Source organism: Lissotriton vulgaris, unplaced genomic scaffold (genome assembly GCF_964263255.1).
Source record: "Lissotriton vulgaris unplaced genomic scaffold, aLisVul1.2 SCAFFOLD_714, whole genome shotgun sequence".
In the NCBI taxonomy this organism is placed as follows: Eukaryota; Metazoa; Chordata; class Amphibia; order Caudata; family Salamandridae; genus Lissotriton; species Lissotriton vulgaris.
In genome coordinates this window covers 814208-840210 of record NW_028248223.1, presented here as the reverse complement: position 1 = coordinate 840210, position 26003 = coordinate 814208, and the positions used below count along the sequence as shown (strand labels likewise).

General features: G+C 38.6%; 13 non-coding genes across 13 annotated transcripts; 6 read left to right on the top strand and 7 right to left on the bottom strand.

Moving 5' to 3' along the window:
• Window positions 1–1247: 1247 nt before the first annotated feature.
• On the top strand, window positions 1248–1319 carry TRNAQ-CUG (transfer RNA glutamine (anticodon CUG)). Its single transcript has one exon. It is a non-coding gene; the product is annotated as a tRNA-Gln (tRNA).
• An 826-nt stretch (window positions 1320–2145) lies between these two features.
• On the bottom strand, window positions 2146–2217 carry TRNAQ-UUG (transfer RNA glutamine (anticodon UUG)). Its single transcript has one exon. It is a non-coding gene; the product is annotated as a tRNA-Gln (tRNA).
• A 2445-nt stretch (window positions 2218–4662) lies between these two features.
• On the bottom strand, window positions 4663–4734 carry TRNAQ-UUG (transfer RNA glutamine (anticodon UUG)). The gene has a single exon. It is a non-coding gene; the product is annotated as a tRNA-Gln (tRNA).
• An 8432-nt stretch (window positions 4735–13166) lies between these two features.
• TRNAQ-CUG (transfer RNA glutamine (anticodon CUG)) lies at window positions 13167–13238 on the top strand. The gene has a single exon. It is a non-coding gene; the product is annotated as a tRNA-Gln (tRNA).
• An 826-nt stretch (window positions 13239–14064) lies between these two features.
• Window positions 14065–14136, bottom strand: TRNAQ-UUG (transfer RNA glutamine (anticodon UUG)). Its single transcript has one exon. It is a non-coding gene; the product is annotated as a tRNA-Gln (tRNA).
• A 2445-nt stretch (window positions 14137–16581) lies between these two features.
• Window positions 16582–16653, bottom strand: TRNAQ-UUG (transfer RNA glutamine (anticodon UUG)). Its single transcript has one exon. It is a non-coding gene; the product is annotated as a tRNA-Gln (tRNA).
• A 1547-nt stretch (window positions 16654–18200) lies between these two features.
• Window positions 18201–18272, top strand: TRNAQ-CUG (transfer RNA glutamine (anticodon CUG)). Its single transcript has one exon. It is a non-coding gene; the product is annotated as a tRNA-Gln (tRNA).
• Window positions 18273–19096: 824 nt separating this feature from the next.
• TRNAQ-UUG (transfer RNA glutamine (anticodon UUG)) lies at window positions 19097–19168 on the bottom strand. The gene has a single exon. It is a non-coding gene; the product is annotated as a tRNA-Gln (tRNA).
• Window positions 19169–20715: 1547 nt separating this feature from the next.
• Window positions 20716–20787, top strand: TRNAQ-CUG (transfer RNA glutamine (anticodon CUG)). Its single transcript has one exon. It is a non-coding gene; the product is annotated as a tRNA-Gln (tRNA).
• An 826-nt stretch (window positions 20788–21613) lies between these two features.
• Window positions 21614–21685, bottom strand: TRNAQ-UUG (transfer RNA glutamine (anticodon UUG)). Its single transcript has one exon. It is a non-coding gene; the product is annotated as a tRNA-Gln (tRNA).
• A 1547-nt stretch (window positions 21686–23232) lies between these two features.
• TRNAQ-CUG (transfer RNA glutamine (anticodon CUG)) lies at window positions 23233–23304 on the top strand. The gene has a single exon. It is a non-coding gene; the product is annotated as a tRNA-Gln (tRNA).
• Window positions 23305–24130: 826 nt separating this feature from the next.
• Window positions 24131–24202, bottom strand: TRNAQ-UUG (transfer RNA glutamine (anticodon UUG)). The gene has a single exon. It is a non-coding gene; the product is annotated as a tRNA-Gln (tRNA).
• A 1547-nt stretch (window positions 24203–25749) lies between these two features.
• TRNAQ-CUG (transfer RNA glutamine (anticodon CUG)) lies at window positions 25750–25821 on the top strand. The gene has a single exon. It is a non-coding gene; the product is annotated as a tRNA-Gln (tRNA).
• The last annotated feature ends 182 nt before the right edge of the window (window positions 25822–26003 follow it).

Here is a 26003-nt window from a genome sequence, read left to right as displayed (position 1 = left end):
GTCAATCTGGACTCTGAAAACAGGGATCTAAGTACAAAGCTCAGTGGGACTTATCTAAACTTTACGATTTTGTTTCCATTCAGTTCTTAGAAGTATTATTTGGAAAAACATCTCATTTACTTATAAACTTGTACGTATCAACTTATATGTATGTATCTCCCTATATATCGCTATATGTCTATGTATATTTATCGGAAAATATAAATATATACATTATAAAAATACATATAATTAATAGAGGTGAAAATAATGAACAGTTGTTGCCTCTCCGCATTTGAAACATGAGCGCCTTCTCCTTCCTCTTCTATATGTCCTGAAATTGAGATAGTCACTTTTTAATAAATTTTGATCTAACAACATAGTTGATTTGTACAAAGCATATCATACGATCTGTGAATAATTTTAAAAAAGAAAATTAGATCAGTACCTTTGAGGCCTCCAAGCAAAAGCTTATATTTCATGATTGCAGATCGACTGTTGAAAATCAGCATGAGAAATGTTTTATTTCACAACTTCCATACTAATATACAAAAAACATTTCTACTATCTGAATGATACCGTCATTGTGGTTCTCTAGGTTTGATTTAAGAAAACATCTCTTTCAAAATGTGCTATATTCGCCTTATCAATAGTGTGGAAATCTTCAAAAAGGAATGCTGGGAATCAGCCCTCTGAAATGCATGTGAGAAAAACAGGATAGGATTTTGTAATGTCACACTATTTTGTCTAGGAATGTGATGTAAAAGTATTATAAAGTTCGTATTTCTGTAACTTGTTCAAGCTGTTGGACATTTTGAAAGGAGTCAATATTTGTCTCTTTCAACCTACTGGTGTTGGATTGGAGCTATCAATAAACAAAGATGACAGAAATGGAAAAGGTCAAGAGTAGTAAAGAAGTACCTCAAAGAATTGGACTGGTACCTTTGCATGCAAAGTCCAAAGTGCCAACCATTGCTCTTTGGAGCCACCCATGTGAGAGACAGAGAAATGGATGTAGTAGTTTGGAAATGTAGAATGTTTTAATATTCTTCAGTCAAAGATGATCATTATTTTGTAAATTGCATGTCCTGATAAACGTGTGCACATTTAACACTGTTATGGAGAATGTAGCTGAAAAGAATCAAATCACATTATCGCTCTTTACACTATGAGCATTCAACTGAGATATCTTTTCATCAATGTAAGAAAAGCCCCCGCACTGATGCGCTCTCTTTTGTCTCAATGGAAAAAGCCCTCATGTATGGCGGGGTTCCATGGTGTAATGGTTAGCACTCTGGACTCTGAATCCAGCGATCTGAGTTCAAATCTCGGTGGGACCTGCTTGAATTATGAGATTTAATATTTCACTAATTTCTTAGAATTTGGACTTGGAAAAACATAACGTCAAAGCTTTATACTGAAACTTATCAACGTATAAGTATGTATCTATGTATACATGGCTATATCCATCTAGATAGCGATAATACAATATAAAGAAATGAATTAATCATAACTATAAGTACAGAAGCTGAAAACTAAAAACTGTTCTTTCCCATCCACAATTTGAGCAAGAGGTTCTTTTTCTTTCTCATCTGTATGATCAGTAATAAGATAGTTAATTTTGCTGATTTCTTATCTGACAACATTCTTGACTTACACAGTGCATTTAATTGTGCATTTCTTTGAAAGAGGAATTCAGATTAATACATCTGACATGTCTTTTGAAAGATTCTACTTCATGGTTATGGATTTACTTTAGAAAAACAGAGTGTAAATATCTGTGTGTCTGAATTTCAAGATTGTTATTTAAAAGTTCATCTCTTCTGCCCCCAAAATACACAATTTGATTCCTCAAGTTTTCTTTTAATGAAGGCTTTCCAATTAAAAAAGTTCCTTGTTCCCCTTATCAATAACAGTAAGATTTAAACAAGTAATATCTTGCATCAGCCCCTTGTGATGAGTTTGAGAAAACAGAGTCAGCTCACAAAATGTCTCATTATTTTGAGCCATTTAATTTCCATGTTTTCTAAAAGTTCTATAATTTGCTCACATCAAATAGACTTTTAAAATACAATCAATAAATTAATGTTTCACTCTACCCGTGTTAGATTTATGATATTTATGAATACACTTGACAGAAAAAGATTTGGTCATAAGTCATGAAAGTGGTCCCACCGAGATTTGAACTCGGATCCTTGGATTCAAAGTCCAAAGTGCTAACCATTACACCATGGAACCTCCCATGTGACAGGGGAGCAAATTGCTGCAGCAATGTGGACATTTCACATTTTTTATTTTCTACAGTCAAAGACAAACAGAATTGTATTACTTTTCTATTCTGTTCAACTTTTGCCCATTGAACTATGTTAGGGAAGTATGTTGCACAAAGGACTCAAGTAACGCTATGACTCTGTTGAACAGTACTTTTTATGTGAGATAAGATTTTGCAATAAAAATTAAGATTTCCCTGTGAATGCAATCTCTTCTCTCAAAACGGAAAGCTCAACCTGGTACAGGTGGGTTGATGGTGTTATGCTTGTCAATCTGGACTCTGAAAACAGGGATCTAAGTACAAAGCTCAGTGGGACTTATCTAAACTTTACGATTTTGTTTCCATTCAGTTCTTAGAAGTATTATTTGGAAAAACATCTCATTTACTTATAAACTTGTACGTATCAACTTATATGTATGTATCTCCCTATATATCTCTATATGTCTATGTATATTTATCGGAAAATATAAATATATACATTATAAAAATACATATAATTAATAGAGGTGAAAATAATGAACAGTTGTTGCCTCTCCGCATTTGAAACATGAGCGCCTTCTCCTTCCTCTTCTATATGTCCTGAAATTGAGATAGTCACTTTTTAATAAATTTTGATCTAACAACATAGTTGATTTGTACAAAGCATATCATACGATCTGTGAATAATTTTAAAAAAGAAAATTAGATCAGTACCTTTGAGGCCTCCAAGCAAAAGCTTATATTTCATGATTGCAGATCGACTGTTGAAAATCAGCATGAGAAATGTTTTATTTCACAACTTCCATACTAATATACAAAAAACATTTCTACTATCTGAATGATACCGTCATTGTGGTTCTCTAGGTTTGATTTAAGAAAACATCTCTTTCAAAATGTGCTATATTCGCCTTATCAATAGTGTGGAAATCTTCAAAAAGGAATGCTGGGAATCAGCCCTCTGAAATGCATGTGAGAAAAACAGGATAGGATTTTGTAATGTCACACTATTTTGTCTAGGAATGTGATGTAAAAGTATTATAAAGTTCGTATTTCTGTAACTTGTTCAAGCTGTTGGACATTTTGAAAGGAGTCAATATTTGTCTCTTTCAACCTACTGGTGTTGGATTGGAGCTATCAATAAACAAAGATGACAGAAATGGAAAAGGTCAAGAGTAGTAAAGAAGTACCTCAAAGAATTGGACTGGTACCTTTGCATGCAAAGTCCAAAGTGCCAACCATTGCTCTTTGTAGCCACCCATGTGAGAGTCAGAGAAATGGATGTAGTAGTTTGGAAATGTAGAATGTTTTAATATTCTTCAGTCAAAGATGATCATTATTTTGTAAATTGCATGCCCTGATAAACGTTTGCACATTGAACACTGTTATGGAGAATGTAGCTGAAAAGAATCAAATCACATTATCGCTCTTTACACTATGAGCATTCAACTGAGATATCTTTTCATCAATGTAAGAAAAGCCCCCGCACTGATGCGCTCTCTTTTGTCTCAATGGAAAAAGCCCTCATGTATGGCGGGGTTCCATGGTGTAATGGTTAGCACTCTAGACTCTGAGTCCAGCGATCCAAGTTCAAATCTCGGTGGGACCTGCTTGAATTATGAGATTTAATATTTCACTAATTTCTTAGAATTTGGACTTGGAAAAACATAACGTCAACGCTTTATACTGAAACTTATCAACGTATAAGTATGTATCTATGTATACATGGTTATATCCATCTAGATAGCGATAATACAATATAAAGAAATGAATTAATCATAACTATAAGTACAGAAGCTGAAAACTAAAAACTGTTCTTTCCCATCCACAATTTGAGCAAGAGGTTCTTTTTCTTTCTCATCTGTATGATCAGTAATAAGATAGTTAATTTTGCTGATTTCTTATCTGACAACATTCTTGACTTACACAGTGCATTTAATTGTGCATTTCTTTGAAAGAGGAATTCAGATTAATACATCTGACATGTCTTTCGAAAGATTCTACTTCATGGTTATGGATTTACTTTAGAAAAACAGAGTGTAAATATCTGTGTGTCTGAATTTCAAGATTGTTATTTAAAAGTTCATCTCTTCTGCCCCCAAAATACACAATTTGATTCCTCAAGTTTTCTTTTAATGAAGGCTTTCCAATTAAAAAAGTTCCTTGTTCCCCTTATCAATAACAGTAAGATTTAAACAAGTAATATCTTGCATCAGCCCCTTGTGATGAGTTTGAGAAAACAGAGTCAGCTCACAAAATGTCTCATTATTTTGAGCCATTTAATTTCCATGTTTTCTAAAAGTTCTATAATTTGCTCACATCAAATAGACTTTTAAAATACAATCAATAAATTAATGTTTCACTCTACCCGTGTTAGATTTATGATATTTATGAATACACTTGACAGAAAAAGATTTGGTCATAAGTCATGAAAGTGGTCCCACCGAGATTTGAACTCGGATCCTTGGATTCAAAGTCCAAAGTGCTAACCATTACACCATGGAACCTCCCATGTGACAGGGGAGCAAATTGCTGCAGCAATGTGGACATTTCACATTTTTTATTTTCTACAGTCAAAGACAAATGGAAAGGGGCGACCACTCGGTCCCCCCGAACGTATGGATGAGTGCCTCGATCCCCCCGGGAAGCCATTTTTGGGCGGGAGGCGCGTCTCGGCTGGTATGCCCGAAGCGGCGTAGCCGGGGCGCGCCTTTTCCCGCCCTAGAGTGGGCTGGCCTAGACACCGACGCAGCCAGCCACGCCCCCGGGGCGGGCAGGGGCGGGTTTTCGCCCGCCCTGAAGACGGATAAAAGAAGGCGCAAGACCAGAAGACGTCCTCTTGTTCTTGTGCTCCGAAGCTGCACCTCCTCGCTACACGTGAGCTCGGGACGGAACGAAGAGCCAATTTTGAGCGTTTTGATCTTTTTCTTTGTCTTCTAGATACTTCCTCGGAGAGATGCCCAAGAAAGGCGCAAAAAGAATGACGACCGATCAGATGGTGCGGGCCCTTTGCAAAGAAGTGTCCGACATAAAGAAACGGTTGGCGGAGCGAGATGGGGAGGAGGGTTCGGGCACCCCGCCGGCTGGAGGGAGACCTAAGAGGCCGAGAAAGGTTCCAGCCGGTGGGGCCGTCCCGGTTCCCTCTGCCCCGCTCGAGGCGCCGACCCCAGTACCGATGGAGGGGAATCCAATCCCCGTTGTCGTCACCCCGACATCCAAGGAAGACATGCCCCCCGAGCTGGCAGCACAGCTAGCAGCATGGTTGGGGGATAGTAGTGATGGCGCCACGGCTGCCGAAGCACAGGCGCTGATAAAAGGGCTTCGTGAGAAGAAAGAGGCAGCTAGAGTGGCTACGCCGTTGGCGGGGATAGACAAGCCGCAAGCGGCAGAAGCTGCGTCCGGTGCAGGTAAGCGGCCATTGCCGATTGCAAGGGACGAGTCAGCACCCTCTCGTAGAGAGAGATTAGGACAACATGTGCCTTTAGCTATAAAGGAAAAGATATGGGCGGGGGAGTACGTGAATATTTTTTCCCTGCTTGTTGATCATTATGATGTGGAACATGTAAAAAGTCAGAAGGACTTAATGCATCCGAGTGTTTGGCGCGCAAAGATGGCCGCCTTTAAGGTAAATGAGAACATTGGCAACTGGGGCAATGCATGGGGTATTTTCACATCAATTTTGGGGGAACGTAGGCCCGAGTTGCTTCCTGAGTTTCCCGTTTATCAATCACGAATTATGGGTTACTCGACAGCGTATCAAGGTAACCATTGGTTTTGTTATGACAATTTGTTCAGGAAAGAAAAGGAACATAACAAGGGTTTGACTTGGGATTGTTACGATTCTTTAACATGGGATAAGATGAAAGAATCGGGAATGTTAAGAATGCCATTGGTCGGGAGCACTGTTGTTGATTACTCCCGCCAAAATGTGGGGACGCCCTTTCGACCAAGTACGAGCACCGACGACCAGTCGAGGCCCGCAGGCAATACAGGGAGAAAGGGTTTCTGTTTTAATTTTAACAAGGGGAAGTGTACCAGGCCTCCGGGATCGTGTAAATTCAAACATGAGTGTAGTACGTGTGGGTCGTCCCATCCTGAGTCATCGTGCAGAGCCAGAACGAGTGAAAATGGGGGTAAGGGAGGCGCCAAACAGGTCTAAGCTAGGCCGAGGGGCGCCTTTACCAACCCCGATTGATACCTTGGCAATGATTCCCTGGCTCAGCGAATACCCGGATCGCACTTCTGCCGGGGTGCTGCGGAACGGTTTTACACATGGTTTCCGCATCCCGGTAGGGGACTTTCAGGGTGTAGGGATGTGCAAAAATCAACTTTCCGTTTTACAACATGCATCTGTAGTGCAAGAAAAAATTCAGAAAGAGGTTAGCCGGGGACGGGTCGCCGGCCCGTTTAGTGAGCCCCCGGTACCGGATTTCGTTTGTTCTCCGTTAGGGGTGGTCCCCAAGAAGGACCCGGGTGAGTTTCGTTTGATTCATAATCTATCTTCTCCATATGGTATTTCGGTGAACGACGCAATTGAGCCAGAAGTTTGTTCGGTGCGATACGCATCTTTTGATGAGGCGGTAGCCATCTTGAATCGCCTGGGGCACGGGACGTTGATGGCGAAATCTGATATCGAGTCAGCGTTCCGGTTGCTTCCGGTACACCCAGACGATCAGCGTCTTCTGGGATTCGGGTTCCAGGGGTCATTTTACATGGATAGGTGTATGCCAATGGGATGCTCTATATCATGTGCTTACTTTGAGCAATTCAGTACTTTCCTGCAATGGGTGTTCACTAAGAAAACGGGTTTCCGAAATGTAATGCACTACCTTGACGATTTTCTGTTCCTTGGCCCCGCCGGTACTTCCGAATGTGCCCGGGCCTTAGCTGAATTCTGTGTGTTAATGGATCATCTTGGCGTGCCATTGGCACCAGGTAAAACTATGGGTCCCACGACTTGCCTCGAGTTTTTGGGGATCGAGTTGGACTCAAGGGAGGGGTGCTTCCGTTTACCAGCTAGCAAAGTGTCGAAATTCAGGGCAGCCCTCCAAGTATGTTTAAAGGCATCCAAAGTTACACTGCATCAGTTGCAACAGTTAGTGGGAAAGTTGAACTTTGCCTTGAGGGTGATACCAATGGCTCGCCCCTTTTCCCGCTCAATTGCCCAAGCGATGGTTGGCTTAAAGGAGGGTCATCATCGCACAAGGTTATCGGCCGAGGTCCGCCAGGACATGCGGATTTGGTTAGCATTCTTGGCGGACTTCAATGGCCGGGTCGTCTGGAACAAGCCAGCCGTCTCCTCTGAAGAGCTTGGGCTGTGGACAGACTCAGCAGGAAGCGTAGGTTTTGGCGCCATCTTCGGCACAAAATGGTCGGCACAAAAGTGGCCCTTATGGTGGCACGAGAAGGGGCTGACAAGTAACATCGCTTTCCTCGAACTATTTCCCATTCTGGTGGCCCTGAGAACCTGGCCAGAAGGGTTCAGAGATCATTCTGTTGTGTTCTGGTCCGACAATATGACCGTGGTAGAATGCATCAATAGTCAGGCAGCCCGTTGTAAGTTGATTTTGAGGCTCCTCAAAGAAATTGTCTTACTGTGTATGCAACTGAACGTAGTATTCAGAGCAAAACATGTCCCAGGGGTGATGAATCAGGCTGCTGATGCACTGTCTCGTTTTCACATGCAGGCTTTCTCGGGTTTCCTTCCTTCAGCGGACCCGGAGCCGGCACCCTTCCCCGAAGCTCTCTGGTCTCTCGGTGCCCCGAACTTCGTCACCTCGTGGGAGAGAGTCTAGCACCCAGGACAAGGAAGGCATATGAAGGGGCGTTCCAGGCCTATTTAGCCTTTTTGGGGGCAGAGAGAGGAGGACTTTGGGGTCAGGAGGAGTTGGTAGTACTTTTTCTGATGTCCTTACGTAGGGCTGGGAAATCGGTGGCTACGGCCCAAAGGCATCGTGCCGCCATTTCCTTTGTTGCCAGGGCCCATGGCATCCTGGACCCAACAGCGTCTTTCACGGTACAAAAAGCGCTACGTGGGTGGCAACGTCTAGAGGGTCGCAGAGTAGATGTACGACGACCGATAGGTCTAGACAGGTTGTCCCAGTTACTGGTCACGCTCCCGAACACATGCTCGTCCCCGTTCGAGACCTGTTTGTTCCGGACTGCATTTACGCTGGCATTTCACGGGGCTATGAGAGTTAGTGAGCTGGTTGCAAGGAACAAACGGGACGTGACGGGGGGCTTGTGCAGGGAGCATGTCCAGATCAGGGGTGATGCGATGATTGTCTCCTTTCTCAGGTCCAAGACTGACCAAGATGGGAGAGGGGACTGCACGATCATCCGCAGGAACCTCGACTCATCCATGTGTCCGGTACAGTGCTTAGAAGATTACCTAGCACGAAGGATGGCATCATGGGGAGGGACATTGTTGAGGCATGCAGACGCCACCCCGCTGACGAGGTTTCAGTTTCAACGGGTGCTTGCAATGGCCATTGCTGCAGCGGGCTTGGACCCGGGCGAATTTGGGACCCACTCCTTTCGTATAGGGGCGGCCACTGAAGCTACAGCCAGAGGTCTTAATGTAGAACAAGTGAAACGTGTGGGGCGCTGGTCCTCCAATTGTTATAAGAGGTACGTGCGATTGCACATGTTGTGAAACTGTAATCATGTACTCACGCCTCTTGTTTTTGTTTGTTTTCAGTTGCGCAAGCCTACGCGGCAGGGCAGACTGAGCAGTCGACCCAACACCAGGTCAGCGGTCGCACGTCACCGGCTGTGAGGAAGGAGGTTTGGGTCGTGGGCCACTCATACGTGAGACGGGCTGCAGACGTATTCAAAGCAGGTGACATGGTTCACGTACCTGAGGAATACGGGTACAGAGTGTCCTTCTACGGAAGGGGCGGTCTCTGTATTGACCAGTTTCAGGAATTTTTTGAGGGCTTGTTAGAGCGGATGAGGTCACCGCCGTCCATAGTCATAGTGCATTTGGGGGGCAATGATTTGGTCACCACCGGTAGACGACTTCTCCTGGAGGCTATGCTTTCCACGGTAAGTTGGTTAGCGAGGAGAGTTCCGGGGTGCCTAATCGCATGGTCTCATATGATCCCACGAAAAGTGTGGCGGGGGGCTATCTCGATCCCTGCTTTGAATCATTCGGTTAGAAAATTGAATAACAAAGTGAGTAGGTTGTTCCGTTCCAAGGCATTGCATTCGATCTCGCATAATTGTATTAATGATGACAGTATGTATCTGGGGGATGGTGTGCATTTGTCGAGGGCGGGGAATGAGTTACTCATAGGAGACTTCCTAGCCTGGTTAAAATCTTTGGAACATGACCTTTAGGTAGGAGTTTTGTGGGGGGTCCGGATAGCCGGTCAACTATCCGGACCTGTGGCGGTAAGGTCATGATCGGTGAGCACTAATTGGTAGATCCCTATGAGTGGGCGTCACCCAACACGGATGGGAGCGCTCGGGAGAGGTGGCCATTGGCCCCTCAGTGGGGAGGCGGTCCCGTCTAAGGGCGGGTCGCCGGAAGTAAAGGAAAGGCGGTCAAGGCCCCTTCCTTTGTAGGAGGGGTTACAGCCCCCTCCTGGGGAATTTCCCGGGGCTAGTGTCATCTGCGACGGCAGATGCGGTAAGTTGTGTGGGGTGGGGAGAGGTCAACGATACCTTCTAGATACCACACACAAGTGTTCGAACGACCTTTAAATGGCGTCGAGTCTTAAGTGCCCCCGTCAAGTCAAGGGAAATTGTTAGTAGTTGCACTTGTGGTAAGCCCCTGTGCCATCGCCCCTCCTAAGTGGGAGGGGTAAGTCTGGTTAGGGATCTTGACACCGGTTATGACCTTGCCGTTGGCCCTTAAACGTTAGGATGTACAATTTCAGTATTCTTAGAGAATGTTTTGTAGGATGCTAGTTCGGCTAGGAGAACCTCTGTATTAGAGATTATGTTAAGGTTAGCCAAACATCGTAATGTGATAATGAAATTGTACATAACATGAAAACGTTTAATGTTTTAATCTTTTGTTTTAATAAATACGGCCGGGATGGTCACTCCATCCCACATCCAAAAACTTTAAGAACAGTTTCCGGTTTCCCTTCCTTTTGGGGATTGTGTTGAGAGGGGGTGGCGGGTATCTCAGCCATATGGAAAGGGGCGACCACTCGGTCCCCCCGAACGTATGGATGAGTGCCTCGATCCCCCCGGGAAGCCATTTTTGGGCGGGAGGCGCGTCTCGGCTGGTATGCCCGAAGCGGCGTAGCCGGGGCGCGCCTTTTCCCGCCCTAGAGTGGGCTGGCCTAGACACCGACGCAGCCAGCCACGCCCCCGGGGCGGGCAGGGGCGGGTTTTCGCCCGCCCTGAAGACGGATAAAAGAAGGCGCAAGACCAGAAGACGTCCTCTTGTTCTTGTGCTCCGAAGCTGCACCTCCTCGCTACACGTGAGCTCGGGACGGAACGAAGAGCCAATTTTGACCCACCCACCAGCCCCTGAGGACAGCAAAGTTGTTGTGCAATAAAGTGAATTGATAAGTTTGTTTTTCCGTTTCGTTTACAGGCTATAACAGTAGCAGTTTGTAGTTAATAAAGATGGTGAATATCGTTTAGGTTGTTATGATTAAAGTGATTTGATGTGATGTTGCATTTTTAGCATGTTCCTTCGGTCGTAGCGACCAATGTTTTCATAGGTTGAAGAACTGTCGTATTTATTTTTTGGTAGGCGGTAAGGTCATGATCGGTGAGCACTAATTGGTAGATCCCTATGAGTGGGCGTCACCCAACACGGATGGGAGCGCTCGGGAGAGGTGGCCATTGGCCCCTCAGTGGGGAGGCGGTCCCGTCTAAGGGCGGGTCGCCGGAAGTAAAGGAAAGGCGGTCAAGGCCCCTTCCTTTGTAGGAGGGGTTACAGCCCCCTCCTGGGGAATTTCCCGGGGCTAGTGTCATCTGCGACGGCAGATGCGGTAAGTTGTGTGGGGTGGGGAGAGGTCAACGATACCTTCTAGATACCACACACAAGTGTTCGAACGACCTTTAAATGGCGTCGAGTCTTAAGTGCCCCCGTCAAGTCAAGGGAAATTGTTAGTAGTTGCACTTGTGGTAAGCCCCTGTGCCATCGCCCCTCCTAAGTGGGAGGGGTAAGTCTGGTTAGGGATCTTGACACCGGTTATGACCTTGCCGTTGGCCCTTAAACGTTAGGATGTACAATTTCAGTATTCTTAGAGAATGTTTTGTAGGATGCTAGTTCGGCTAGGAGAACCTCTGTATTAGAGATTATGTTAAGGTTAGCCAAACATCGTAATGTGATAATGAAATTGTACATAACATGAAAACGTTTAATGTTTTAATCTTTTGTTTTAATAAATACGGCCGGGATGGTCACTCCATCCCACATCCAAAAACTTTAAGAACAGTTTCCGGTTTCCCTTCCTTTTGGGGATTGTGTTGAGAGGGGGTGGCGGGTATCTCAGCCATACAGAATTGTATTACTTTTCTATTCTGGTCAACTTTTGCCCATTGAACTATGTTAGGGAAGTATGTTGCACAAAGGACTCAAGTAACGCTATGACTCTGTTGAACAGTACTTTTTATGTGAGATAAGATTTTGCAATAAAAATTAAGATTTCCCTGTGAATGCAATCTCTTCTGTCAAAACGGAAAGCTCAACCTGGTACAGGTGGGTTGATGGTGTTATGCTTGTCAATCTGGACTCTGAAAACAGGGATCTAAGTACAAAGCTCAGTGGGACTTATCTAAACTTTACGATTTTGTTTCCATTCAGTTCTTAGAAGTATTATTTGGAAAAACATCTCATTTACTTATAAACTTGTACGTATCAACTTATATGTATGTATCTCCCTATATATCGCTATATGTCTATGTATATTTATCGGAAAATATAAATATATACATTATAAAAATACATATAATTAATAGAGGTGAAAATAATGAACAGTTGTTGCCTCTCCGCATTTGAAACATGAGCGCCTTCTCCTTCCTCTTCTATATGTCCTGAAATTGAGATAGTCACTTTTTAATAAATTTTGATCTAACAACATAGTTGATTTGTACAAAGCATATCATACGATCTGTGAATAATTTTAAAAAAGAAAATTAGATCAGTACCTTTGAGGCCTCCAAGCAAAAGCTTATATTTCATGATTGCAGATCGACTGTTGAAAATCAGCATGAGAAATGTTTTATTTCACAACTTCCATACTAATATACAAAAAACATTTCTACTATCTGAATGATACCGTCATTGTGGTTCTCTAGGTTTGATTTAAGAAAACATCTCTTTCAAAATGTGCTATATTCGCCTTATCAATAGTGTGGAAATCTTCAAAAAGGAATGCTGGGAATCAGCCCTCTGAAATGCATGTGAGAAAAACAGGATAGGATTTTGTAATGTCACACTATTTTGTCTAGGAATGTGATGTAAAAGTATTATAAAGTTCGTATTTCTGTAACTTGTTCAAGCTGTTGGACATTTTGAAAGGAGTCAATATTTGTCTCTTTCAACCTACTGGTGTTGGATTGGAGCTATCAATAAACAAAGATGACAGAAATGGAAAAGGTCAAGAGTAGTAAAGAAGTACCTCAAAGAATTGGACTGGTACCTTTGCATGCAAAGTCCAAAGTGCCAACCATTGCTCTTTGGAGCCACCCATGTGAGAGACAGAGAAATGGATGTAGTAGTTTGGAAATGTAGAATGTTTTAATATTCTTCAGTCAAAGATGATCATTATTTTGTAAATTGCATGTCCTGATAAACGTGTGCACATTTAACACTGTTATGGAGAATGTAGCTGAAAAGAATCAAATCACATTATCGCTCTTTACACTATGAGCATTCAACTGAGATATCTTTTCATCAATGTAAGAAAAGCCCCCGCACTGATGCGCTCTCTTTTGTCTCAATGGAAAAAGCCCTCATGTATGGCGGGGTTCCATGGTGTAATGGTTAGCACTCTGGACTCTGAATCCAGCGATCTGAGTTCAAATCTCGGTGGGACCTGCTTGAATTATGAGATTTAATATTTCACTAATTTCTTAGAATTTGGACTTGGAAAAACATAACGTCAAAGCTTTATACTGAAACTTATCAACGTATAAGTATGTATCTATGTATACATGGCTATATCCATCTAGATAGCGATAATACAATATAAAGAAATGAATTAATCATAACTATAAGTACAGAAGCTGAAAACTAAAAACTGTTCTTTCCCATCCACAATTTGAGCAAGAGGTTCTTTTTCTTTCTCATCTGTATGATCAGTAATAAGATAGTTAATTTTGCTGATTTCTTATCTGACAACATTCTTGACTTACACAGTGCATTTAATTGTGCATTTCTTTGAAAGAGGAATTCAGATTAATACATCTGACATGTCTTTTGAAAGATTCTACTTCATGGTTATGGATTTACTTTAGAAAAACAGAGTGTAAATATCTGTGTGTCTGAATTTCAAGATTGTTATTTAAAAGTTCATCTCTTCTGCCCCCAAAATACACAATTTGATTCCTCAAGTTTTCTTTTAATGAAGGCTTTCCAATTAAAAAAGTTCCTTGTTCCCCTTATCAATAACAGTAAGATTTAAACAAGTAATATCTTGCATCAGCCCCTTGTGATGAGTTTGAGAAAACAGAGTCAGCTCACAAAATGTCTCATTATTTTGAGCCATTTAATTTCCATGTTTTCTAAAAGTTCTATAATTTGCTCACATCAAATAGACTTTTAAAATACAATCAATAAATTAATGTTTCACTCTACCCGTGTTAGATTTATGATATTTATGAATACACTTGACAGAAAAAGATTTGGTCATAAGTCATGAAAGTGGTCCCACCGAGATTTGAACTCGGATCCTTGGATTCAAAGTCCAAAGTGCTAACCATTACACCATGGAACCTCCCATGTGACAGGGGAGCAAATTGCTGCAGCAATGTGGACATTTCACATTTTTTATTTTCTACAGTCAAAGACAAACAGAATTGTATTACTTTTCTATTCTGTTCAACTTTTGCCCATTGAACTATGTTAGGGAAGTATGTTGCACAAAGGACTCAAGTAACGCTATGACTCTGTTGAACAGTACTTTTTATGTGAGATAAGATTTTGCAATAAAAATTAAGATTTCCCTGTGAATGCAATCTCTTCTCTCAAAACGGAAAGCTCAACCTGGTACAGGTGGGTTGATGGTGTTATGCTTGTCAATCTGGACTCTGAAAACAGGGATCTAAGTACAAAGCTCAGTGGGACTTATCTAAACTTTACGATTTTGTTTCCATTCAGTTCTTAGAAGTATTATTTGGAAAAACATCTCATTTACTTATAAACTTGTACGTATCAACTTATATGTATGTATCTCCCTATATATCTCTATATGTCTATGTATATTTATCGGAAAATATAAATATATACATTATAAAAATACATATAATTAATAGAGGTGAAAATAATGAACAGTTGTTGCCTCTCCGCATTTGAAACATGAGCGCCTTCTCCTTCCTCTTCTATATGTCCTGAAATTGAGATAGTCACTTTTTAATAAATTTTGATCTAACAACATAGTTGATTTGTACAAAGCATATCATACGATCTGTGAATAATTTTAAAAAAGAAAATTAGATCAGTACCTTTGAGGCCTCCAAGCAAAAGCTTATATTTCATGATTGCAGATCGACTGTTGAAAATCAGCATGAGAAATGTTTTATTTCACAACTTCCATACTAATATACAAAAAACATTTCTACTATCTGAATGATACCGTCATTGTGGTTCTCTAGGTTTGATTTAAGAAAACATCTCTTTCAAAATGTGCTATATTCGCCTTATCAATAGTGTGGAAATCTTCAAAAAGGAATGCTGGGAATCAGCCCTCTGAAATGCATGTGAGAAAAACAGGATAGGATTTTGTAATGTCACACTATTTTGTCTAGGAATGTGATGTAAAAGTATTATAAAGTTCGTATTTCTGTAACTTGTTCAAGCTGTTGGACATTTTGAAAGGAGTCAATATTTGTCTCTTTCAACCTACTGGTGTTGGATTGGAGCTATCAATAAACAAAGATGACAGAAATGGAAAAGGTCAAGAGTAGTAAAGAAGTACCTCAAAGAATTGGACTGGTACCTTTGCATGCAAAGTCCAAAGTGCCAACCATTGCTCTTTGTAGCCACCCATGTGAGAGTCAGAGAAATGGATGTAGTAGTTTGGAAATGTAGAATGTTTTAATATTCTTCAGTCAAAGATGATCATTATTTTGTAAATTGCATGCCCTGATAAACGTTTGCACATTGAACACTGTTATGGAGAATGTAGCTGAAAAGAATCAAATCACATTATCGCTCTTTACACTATGAGCATTCAACTGAGATATCTTTTCATCAATGTAAGAAAAGCCCCCGCACTGATGCGCTCTCTTTTGTCTCAATGGAAAAAGCCCTCATGTATGGCGGGGTTCCATGGTGTAATGGTTAGCACTCTAGACTCTGAGTCCAGCGATCCAAGTTCAAATCTCGGTGGGACCTGCTTGAATTATGAGATTTAATATTTCACTAATTTCTTAGAATTTGGACTTGGAAAAACATAACGTCAACGCTTTATACTGAAACTTATCAACGTATAAGTATGTATCTATGTATACATGGTTATATCCATCTAGATAGCGATAATACAATATAAAGAAATGAATTAATCATAACTATAAGTACAGAAGCTGAAAACTAAAAACTGTTCTTTCCCATCCACAATTTGAGCAAGAGGTTCTTTTTCTTTCTCATCTGTATGATCAGTAATAAGATAGTTAATTTTGCTGATTTCTTATCTGACAACATTCTTGACTTACACAGTGCATTTAATTGTGCATTTCTTTGAAAGAGGAATTCAGATTAATACATCTGACATGTCTTTCGAAAGATTCTACTTCATGGTTATGGATTTACTTTAGAAAAACAGAGTGTAAATATCTGTGTGTCTGAATTTCAAGATTGTTATTTAAAAGTTCATCTCTTCTGCCCCCAAAATACACAATTTGATTCCTCAAGTTTTCTTTTAATGAAGGCTTTCCAATTAAAAAAGTTCCTTGTTCCCCTTATCAATAACAGTAAGATTTAAACAAGTAATATCTTGCATCAGCCCCTTGTGATGAGTTTGAGAAAACAGAGTCAGCTCACAAAATGTCTCATTATTTTGAGCCATTTAATTTCCATGTTTTCTAAAAGTTCTATAATTTGCTCACATCAAATAGACTTTTAAAATACAATCAATAAATTAATGTTTCACTCTACCCGTGTTAGATTTATGATATTTATGAATACACTTGACAGAAAAAGATTTGGTCATAAGTCATGAAAGTGGTCCCACCGAGATTTGAACTCGGATCCTTGGATTCAAAGTCCAAAGTGCTAACCATTACACCATGGAACCTCCCATGTGACAGGGGAGCAAATTGCTGCAGCAATGTGGACATTTCACATTTTTTATTTTCTACAGTCAAAGACAAACAGAATTGTATTACTTTTCTATTCTGGTCAACTTTTGCCCATTGAACTATGTTAGGGAAGTATGTTGCACAAAGGACTCAAGTAACGCTATGACTCTGTTGAACAGTACTTTTTATGTGAGATAAGATTTTGCAATAAAAATTAAGATTTCCCTGTGAATGCAATCTCTTCTGTCAAAACGGAAAGCTCAACCTGGTACAGGTGGGTTGATGGTGTTATGCTTGTCAATCTGGACTCTGAAAACAGGGATCTAAGTACAAAGCTCAGTGGGACTTATCTAAACTTTACGATTTTGTTTCCATTCAGTTCTTAGAAGTATTATTTGGAAAAACATCTCATTTACTTATAAACTTGTACGTATCAACTTATATGTATGTATCTCCCTATATATCGCTATATGTCTATGTATATTTATCGGAAAATATAAATATATACATTATAAAAATACATATAATTAATAGAGGTGAAAATAATGAACAGTTGTTGCCTCTCCGCATTTGAAACATGAGCGCCTTCTCCTTCCTCTTCTATATGTCCTGAAATTGAGATAGTCACTTTTTAATAAATTTTGATCTAACAACATAGTTGATTTGTACAAAGCATATCATACGATCTGTGAATAATTTTAAAAAAGAAAATTAGATCAGTACCTTTGAGGCCTCCAAGCAAAAGCTTATATTTCATGATTGCAGATCGACTGTTGAAAATCAGCATGAGAAATGTTTTATTTCACAACTTCCATACTAATATACAAAAAACATTTCTACTATCTGAATGATACCGTCATTGTGGTTCTCTAGGTTTGATTTAAGAAAACATCTCTTTCAAAATGTGCTATATTCGCCTTATCAATAGTGTGGAAATCTTCAAAAAGGAATGCTGGGAATCAGCCCTCTGAAATGCATGTGAGAAAAACAGGATAGGATTTTGTAATGTCACACTATTTTGTCTAGGAATGTGATGTAAAAGTATTATAAAGTTCGTATTTCTGTAACTTGTTCAAGCTGTTGGACATTTTGAAAGGAGTCAATATTTGTCTCTTTCAACCTACTGGTGTTGGATTGGAGCTATCAATAAACAAAGATGACAGAAATGGAAAAGGTCAAGAGTAGTAAAGAAGTACCTCAAAGAATTGGACTGGTACCTTTGCATGCAAAGTCCAAAGTGCCAACCATTGCTCTTTGGAGCCACCCATGTGAGAGACAGAGAAATGGATGTAGTAGTTTGGAAATGTAGAATGTTTTAATATTCTTCAGTCAAAGATGATCATTATTTTGTAAATTGCATGTCCTGATAAACGTGTGCACATTTAACACTGTTATGGAGAATGTAGCTGAAAAGAATCAAATCACATTATCGCTCTTTACACTATGAGCATTCAACTGAGATATCTTTTCATCAATGTAAGAAAAGCCCCCGCACTGATGCGCTCTCTTTTGTCTCAATGGAAAAAGCCCTCATGTATGGCGGGGTTCCATGGTGTAATGGTTAGCACTCTGGACTCTGAATCCAGCGATCTGAGTTCAAATCTCGGTGGGACCTGCTTGAATTATGAGATTTAATATTTCACTAATTTCTTAGAATTTGGACTTGGAAAAACATAACGTCAAAGCTTTATACTGAAACTTATCAACGTATAAGTATGTATCTATGTATACATGGCTATATCCATCTAGATAGCGATAATACAATATAAAGAAATGAATTAATCATAACTATAAGTACAGAAGCTGAAAACTAAAAACTGTTCTTTCCCATCCACAATTTGAGCAAGAGGTTCTTTTTCTTTCTCATCTGTATGATCAGTAATAAGATAGTTAATTTTGCTGATTTCTTATCTGACAACATTCTTGACTTACACAGTGCATTTAATTGTGCATTTCTTTGAAAGAGGAATTCAGATTAATACATCTGACATGTCTTTTGAAAGATTCTACTTCATGGTTATGGATTTACTTTAGAAAAACAGTGTAAATATCTGTGTGTCTGAATTTCAAGATTGTTATTTAAAAGTTCATCTCTTCTGCCCCCAAAATACACAATTTGATTCCTCAAGTTTTCTTTTAATGAAGGCTTTCCAATTAAAAAAGTTCCTTGTTCCCCCTATCAATAACAGTAAGATTTAAACAAGTAATATCTTGCATCAGCCCCTTGTGATGAGTTTGAGAAAACAGAGTCAGCTCACAAAATGTCTCATTATTTTGAGCCATTTAATTTCCATGTTTTCTAAAAGTTCTATAATTTGCTCACATCAAATAGACTTTTAAAATACAATCAATAAATTAATGTTTCACTCTACCCGTGTTAGATTTATGATATTTATGAATACACTTGACAGAAAAAGATTTGGTCATAAGTCATGAAAGTGGTCCCACCGAGATTTGAACTCGGATCCTTGGATTCAAAGTCCAAAGTGCTAACCATTACACCATGGAACCTCCCATGTGACAGGGGAGCAAATTGCTGCAGCAATGTGGACATTTCACATTTTTTATTTTCTACAGTCAAAGACAAACAGAATTGTATTACTTTTCTATTCTGTTCAACTTTTGCCCATTGAACTATGTTAGGGAAGTATGTTGCACAAAGGACTCAAGTAACGCTATGACTCTGTTGAACAGTACTTTTTATGTGAGATAAGATTTTGCAATAAAAATTAAGATTTCCCTGTGAATGCAATCTCTTCTGTCAAAACGGAAAGCTCAACCTGGTACAGGTCGGTTGATGGTGTTATGCTTGTCAATCTGGACTCTGAAAACAGGGATCTAAGTACAAAGCTCAGTGGGACTTATCTAAACTTTACGATTTTGTTTCCATTCAGTTCTTAGAAGTATTAATTGGAAAAACATCTCATTTACTTATAAACTTGTACGTATCAACTTATATGTATGTATCTCCCTATATATCGCTATATGTCTATGTATATTTATCGGAAAATATAAATATATACATTATAAAAAGACATATAATTAATAGAGGTGAAAATAATGAACAGTTGTTGCCTCTCTGCATTTGAAACATGAGCGCCTTCTCCTTCCTCTTCTATATGTCCTGAAATTGAGATAGTCACTTTTTAATCAATTTTGATCTAACAACATAGTTGATTTGTACAAAGCATATCATACGATCTGTGAATAATTTTAAAAAAGAAAATTAGATCAGTGCCTTTGAGGCCTCCAAGCAAAAGCTTATATTTCATGATTGCAGATCGACTGTTGAAAATCAGCATGAGAAATGTTTTATTTCACAACTTCCATACTAATATACAAAAAACATTTCTACTATCTGAATGATACCGTCATTGTGGTTCTCTAGGTTTGATTTAAGAAAACATCTCTTTCAAAATGTGCTATATTCGCCTTATCAATAGTGTGGAAATCTTCAAAAAGGAATGCTGGGAATCAGCCCTCTGAAATGCATTTGAGAAAAACAGGATAGGATTTTGTAATGTCACACTATTTTGTCTAGGAATGTGATGTAAAAGTATTATAAAGTTCGTATTTCTGTAACTTGTTCAAGCTGTTGGACATTTTGAAAGGAGTCAATATTTGTCTCTTTCAACCTACTGGTGTTGGATTGGAGCTATCAATAAACAAAGATGACAGAAATGGAAAAGGTCAAGAGTAGTAAAGAAGTACCTCAAAGAATTGGACTGGTACCTTTGCATGCAAAGTCCAAAGTGCCAACCATTGCTCTTTGGAGCCACCCATGTGAGAGACAGAGAAATGGATGTAGTAGTTTAGAAATGTAGAATGTTTTAATATTCTTCAGTCAAAGATGATCATTATTTTGTAAATTGCATGTCCTGATAAACGTTTGCACATTTAACACTGTTATGGAGAATGTAGCTGAAAAGAATCAAATCACATTATCGCTCTTTACACTATGAGCATTCAACTGAGATATCTTTTCATCAATGTAAGAAAAGCCCCCGCACTGATGCGCTATCTTTTGTCTCAATGGAAAAAGCTCTCTTGTATGGCTGGGTTCCATGGTGTAATGGTTAGCACTCTGGACTCTGAATCCAGCGATCCGAGTTCAAATCTCGGTGGGACCTGCTTGAATTATGAGATTTAATATTTCACTAATTTCTTAGAATTTGGACTTGGAAAAACATAACGTCAAAGCTTTATACTGAAACTTATCAACGTATAAGTATGTATCTATGTATACATGGCTATATCCATCTAGATAGCGATAATACAATATAAAGAAATGAATTAATCATAAACATAAGTACAGAAGCTGAAAACTAAAAACTGTTCTTTCCCATCCACAATTTGAGCAAGAGGTTCTTTTTCTTTCTCATCTGTATGATCAGTAATAAGATAGTTAATTTTGCTGATTTCTTATCTGACAACATTCTTGACTTACACAGTGCATTTAATTGTGCATTTCTTTGAAAGAGGAATTCAGATTAATACATCTGACATGTCTTTCGAAAGATTCTACTTCATGGTTATGGATTTACTTTAGAAAAACAGAGTGTAAATATCTGTGTGTCTGAATTTCAAGATTGTTATTTAAAAGTTCATCTCTTCTGCCCCCAAAATACACAATTTGATTCCTCAAGTTTTCTTTTAATGAAGGCTTTCCAATTAAAAAAGTTCCTTGTTCCCCTTATCAATACCAGTAATATTTAAACAAGTAATATCTTGCATCAGAACCTTGTGATGAGTTTGAGAAAACAGAGTCAGCTCACAAAATGTCTCATTATTTTGAGCCATTTAATTTCCATGTTTTCTAAAAGTTCTATAATTTGCTCACATCAAATAGACTTTTAAAATACAATCAATAAATTAATGTTTCACTCTACCCGTGTTAGATTTATGATATTTATGAATACACTTGACAGAAAAAGATTTGGTCATAAGTCATGAAAGTGGTCCCACCGAGGTTTGAACTCGGATCCTTGGATTCAAAGTCCAAAGTGCTAACCATTACACCATGGAACCTCCCATGTGACAGGGGAGCAAATTGCTGCAGCAATGTGGACATTTCACATTTTTTATTTTCTACAGTCAAAGACAAACAGAATTGTATTACTTTTCTATTCTGTTCAACTTTTGCCCATTGAACTATGTTAGGGAAGTATGTTGCACAAAGGACTCAAGTAACGCTATGACTCTGTTGAACAGTACTTTTTATGTGAGATAAGATTTTGCAATAAAAATTAAGATTTCCCTGTGAATGCAATCTCTTCTGTCAAAACGGAAAGCTCAACCTGGTACAGGTGGGTTGATGGTGTTATGCTTGTCAATCTGGACTCTGAAAACAGGGATCTAAGTACAAAGCTCAGTGGGACTTATCTAAACTTTACGATTTTGTTTCCATTCAGTTCTTAGAAGTATTAATTGGAAAAACATCTCATTTACTTATAAACTTGTACGTATCAACTTATATGTATGTATCTCCCTATATATCGCTATATGTCTATGTATATTTATCGGAAAATATAAATATATACATTATAAAAATACATATAATTAATAGAGGTGAAAATAATGAACAGTTGTTGCCTCTCCGCATTTGAAACATGAGCGCCTTCTCCTTCCTCTTCTATATGTCCTGAAATTGAGATAGTCACTTTTTAATAAATTTTGATCTAACAACATAGTTGATTTGTACAAAGCATATCATACGATCTGTGAATAATTTTAAAAAAGAAAATTAGATCAGTACCTTTGAGGCCTCCAAGCAAAAGCTTATATTTCATGATTGCAGATCGACTGTTGAAAATCAGCATGAGAAATGTTTTATTTCACAACTTCCATACTAATATACAAAAAACATTTCTACTATCTGAATGATACCGTCATTGTGGTTCTCTAGGTTTGATTTAAGAAAACATCTCTTTCAAAATGTGCTATATTCGCCTTATCAATAGTGTGGAAATTTTCAAAAAGGAATGCTGGGAATCAGCCCTCTGAAATGCATGTGAGAAAAACAGGATAGGATTTTGTAATGTCACACTATTTTGTCTAGGAATGTGATGTAAAAGTATTATAAAGTTCGTATTTCTGTAACTTGTTCAAGCTGTTGGACATTTTGAAAGGAGTCAATATTTGTCTCTTTCAACCTACTGGTGTTGGATTGGAGCTATCAATAAACAAAGATGACAGAAATGGAAAAGGTCAAGAGTAGTAAAGAAGTACCTCAAAGAATTGGACTGGTACCTTTGCATGCAAAGTCCAAAGTGCCAACCATTGCTCTTTGGAGCCACCCATGTGAGAGACAGAGAAATGGATGTAGTAGTTTGGAAATGTAGAATGTTTTAATATTCTTCAGTCAAAGATGATCATTATTTTGTAAATTGCATGTCCTGATAAACGTTTGCACATTTAACACTGTTATGGAGAATGTAGCTGAAAAGAATCAAATCACATTATCGCTCTTTACACTATGAGCATTCAACTGAGATATCTTTTCATCAATGTAAGAAAAGCCCCCGCACTGATGCGCTCTCTTTTGTCTCAATGGAAAAAGCTCTCTTGTATGGCTGGGTTCCATGGTGTAATGGTTAGCACTCTGGACTCTGAATCCAGCGATCCGAGTTCAAATCTCGGTGGGACCTGCTTGAATTATGAGATTTAATATTTCACTAATTTCTTAGAATTTGGACTTGGAAAAACATAACGTCAAAGCTTTATACTGAAACTTATCAACGTATAAGTATGTATCTATGTATACATGGCTATATCCATCTAGATAGCGATAATACAATATAAAGAAATGAATTAATCATAAACATAAGTACAGAAGCTGAAAACTAAAAACTGTTCTTTCCCATCCACAATTTGAGCAAGAGGTTCTTTTTCTTTCTCATCTGTATGATCAGTAATAAGATAGTTAATTTTGCTGATTTCTTATCTGACAACATTCTTGACTTACACAGTGCATTTAATTGTGCATTTCTTTGAAAGAGGAATTCAGATTAATACATCTGACATGTCTTTCGAAAGATTCTACTTCATGGTTATGGATTTACTTTAGAAAAACAGAGTGTAAATATCTGTGTGTCTGAATTTCAAGATTGTTATTTAAAAGTTCATCTCTTCTGCCCCCAAAATACACAATTTGATTCCTCAAGTTTTCTTTTAATGAAGGCTTTCCAATTAAAAAAGTTCCTTGTTCCCCTTATCAATACCAGTAATATTTAAACAAGTAATATCTTGCATCAGAACCTTGTGATGAGTTTGAGAAAACAGAGTCAGCTCACAAAATGTCTCATTATTTTGAGCCATTTAATTTCCATGTTTTCTAAAAGTTCTATAATTTGCTCACATCAAATAGACTTTTAAAATACAATCAATAAATTAATGTTTCACTCTACCCGTGTTAGATTTATGATATTTATGAATACACTTGACAGAAAAAGATTTGGTCATAAGTCATGAAAGTGGTCCCACCGAGGTTTGAACTCGGATCCTTGGATTCAAAGTCCAAAGTGCTAACCATTACACCATGGAACCTCCCATGTGACAGGGGAGCAAATTGCTGCAGCAATGTGGACATTTCACATTTTTTATTTTCTACAGTCAAAGACAAACAGAATTGTATTACTTTTCTATTCTGTTCAACTTTTGCCCATTGAACTATGTTAGGGAAGTATGTTGCACAAAGGACTCAAGTAACGCTATGACTCTGTTGAACAGTACTTTTTATGTGAGATAAGATTTTGCAATAAAAATTAAGATTTCCCTGTGAATGCAATCTCTTCTGTCAAAACGGAAAGCTCAACCTGGTACAGGTGGGTTGATGGTGTTATGCTTGTCAATCTGGACTCTGAAAACAGGGATCTAAGTACAAAGCTCAGTGGGACTTATCTAAACTTTACGATTTTGTTTCCATTCAGTTCTTAGAAGTATTAATTGGAAAAACATCTCATTTACTTATAAACTTGTACGTATCAACTTATATGTATGTATCTCCCTATATATCGCTATATGTCTATGTATATTTATCGGAAAATATAAATATATACATTATAAAAATACATATAATTAATAGAGGTGAAAATAATGAACAGTTGTTGCCTCTCCGCATTTGAAACATGAGCGCCTTCTCCTTCCTCTTCTATATGTCCTGAAATTGAGATAGTCACTTTTTAATAAATTTTGATCTAACAACATAGTTGATTTGTACAAAGCATATCATACGATCTGTGAATAATTTTAAAAAAGAAAATTAGATCAGTACCTTTGAGGCCTCCAAGCAAAAGCTTATATTTCATGATTGCAGATCGACTGTTGAAAATCAGCATGAGAAATGTTTTATTTCACAACTTCCATACTAATATACAAAAAACATTTCTACTATCTGAATGATACCGTCATTGTGGTTCTCTAGGTTTGATTTAAGAAAACATCTCTTTCAAAATGTGCTATATTCGCCTTATCAATAGTGTGGAAATTTTCAAAAAGGAATGCTGGGAATCAGCCCTCTGAAATGCATGTGAGAAAAACAGGATAGGATTTTGTAATGTCACACTATTTTGTCTAGGAATGTGATGTAAAAGTATTATAAAGTTCGTATTTCTGTAACTTGTTCAAGCTGTTGGACATTTTGAAAGGAGTCAATATTTGTCTCTTTCAACCTACTGGTGTTGGATTGGAGCTATCAATAAACAAAGATGACAGAAATGGAAAAGGTCAAGAGTAGTAAAGAAGTACCTCAAAGAATTGGACTGGTACCTTTGCATGCAAAGTCCAAAGTGCCAACCATTGCTCTTTGGAGCCACCCATGTGAGAGACAGAGAAATGGATGTAGTAGTTTGGAAATGTAGAATGTTTTAATATTCTTCAGTCAAAGATGATCATTATTTTGTAAATTGCATGTCCTGATAAACGTTTGCACATTTAACACTGTTATGGAGAATGTAGCTGAAAAGAATCAAATCACATTATCGCTCTTTACACTATGAGCATTCAACTGAGATATCTTTTCATCAATGTAAGAAAAGCCCCCGCACTGATGCGCTCTCTTTTGTCTCAATGGAAAAAGCTCTCTTGTATGGCTGGGTTCCATGGTGTAATGGTTAGCACTCTGGACTCTGAATCCAGCGATCCGAGTTCAAATCTCGGTGGGACCTGCTTGAATTATGAGATTTAATATTTCACTAATTTCTTAGAATTTGGACTTGGAAAAACATAACGTCAAAGCTTTATACTGAAACTTATCAACGTATAAGTATGTATCTATGTATACATGGCTATATCCATCTAGATAGCGATAATACAATATAAAGAAATGAATTAATCATAAACATAAGTA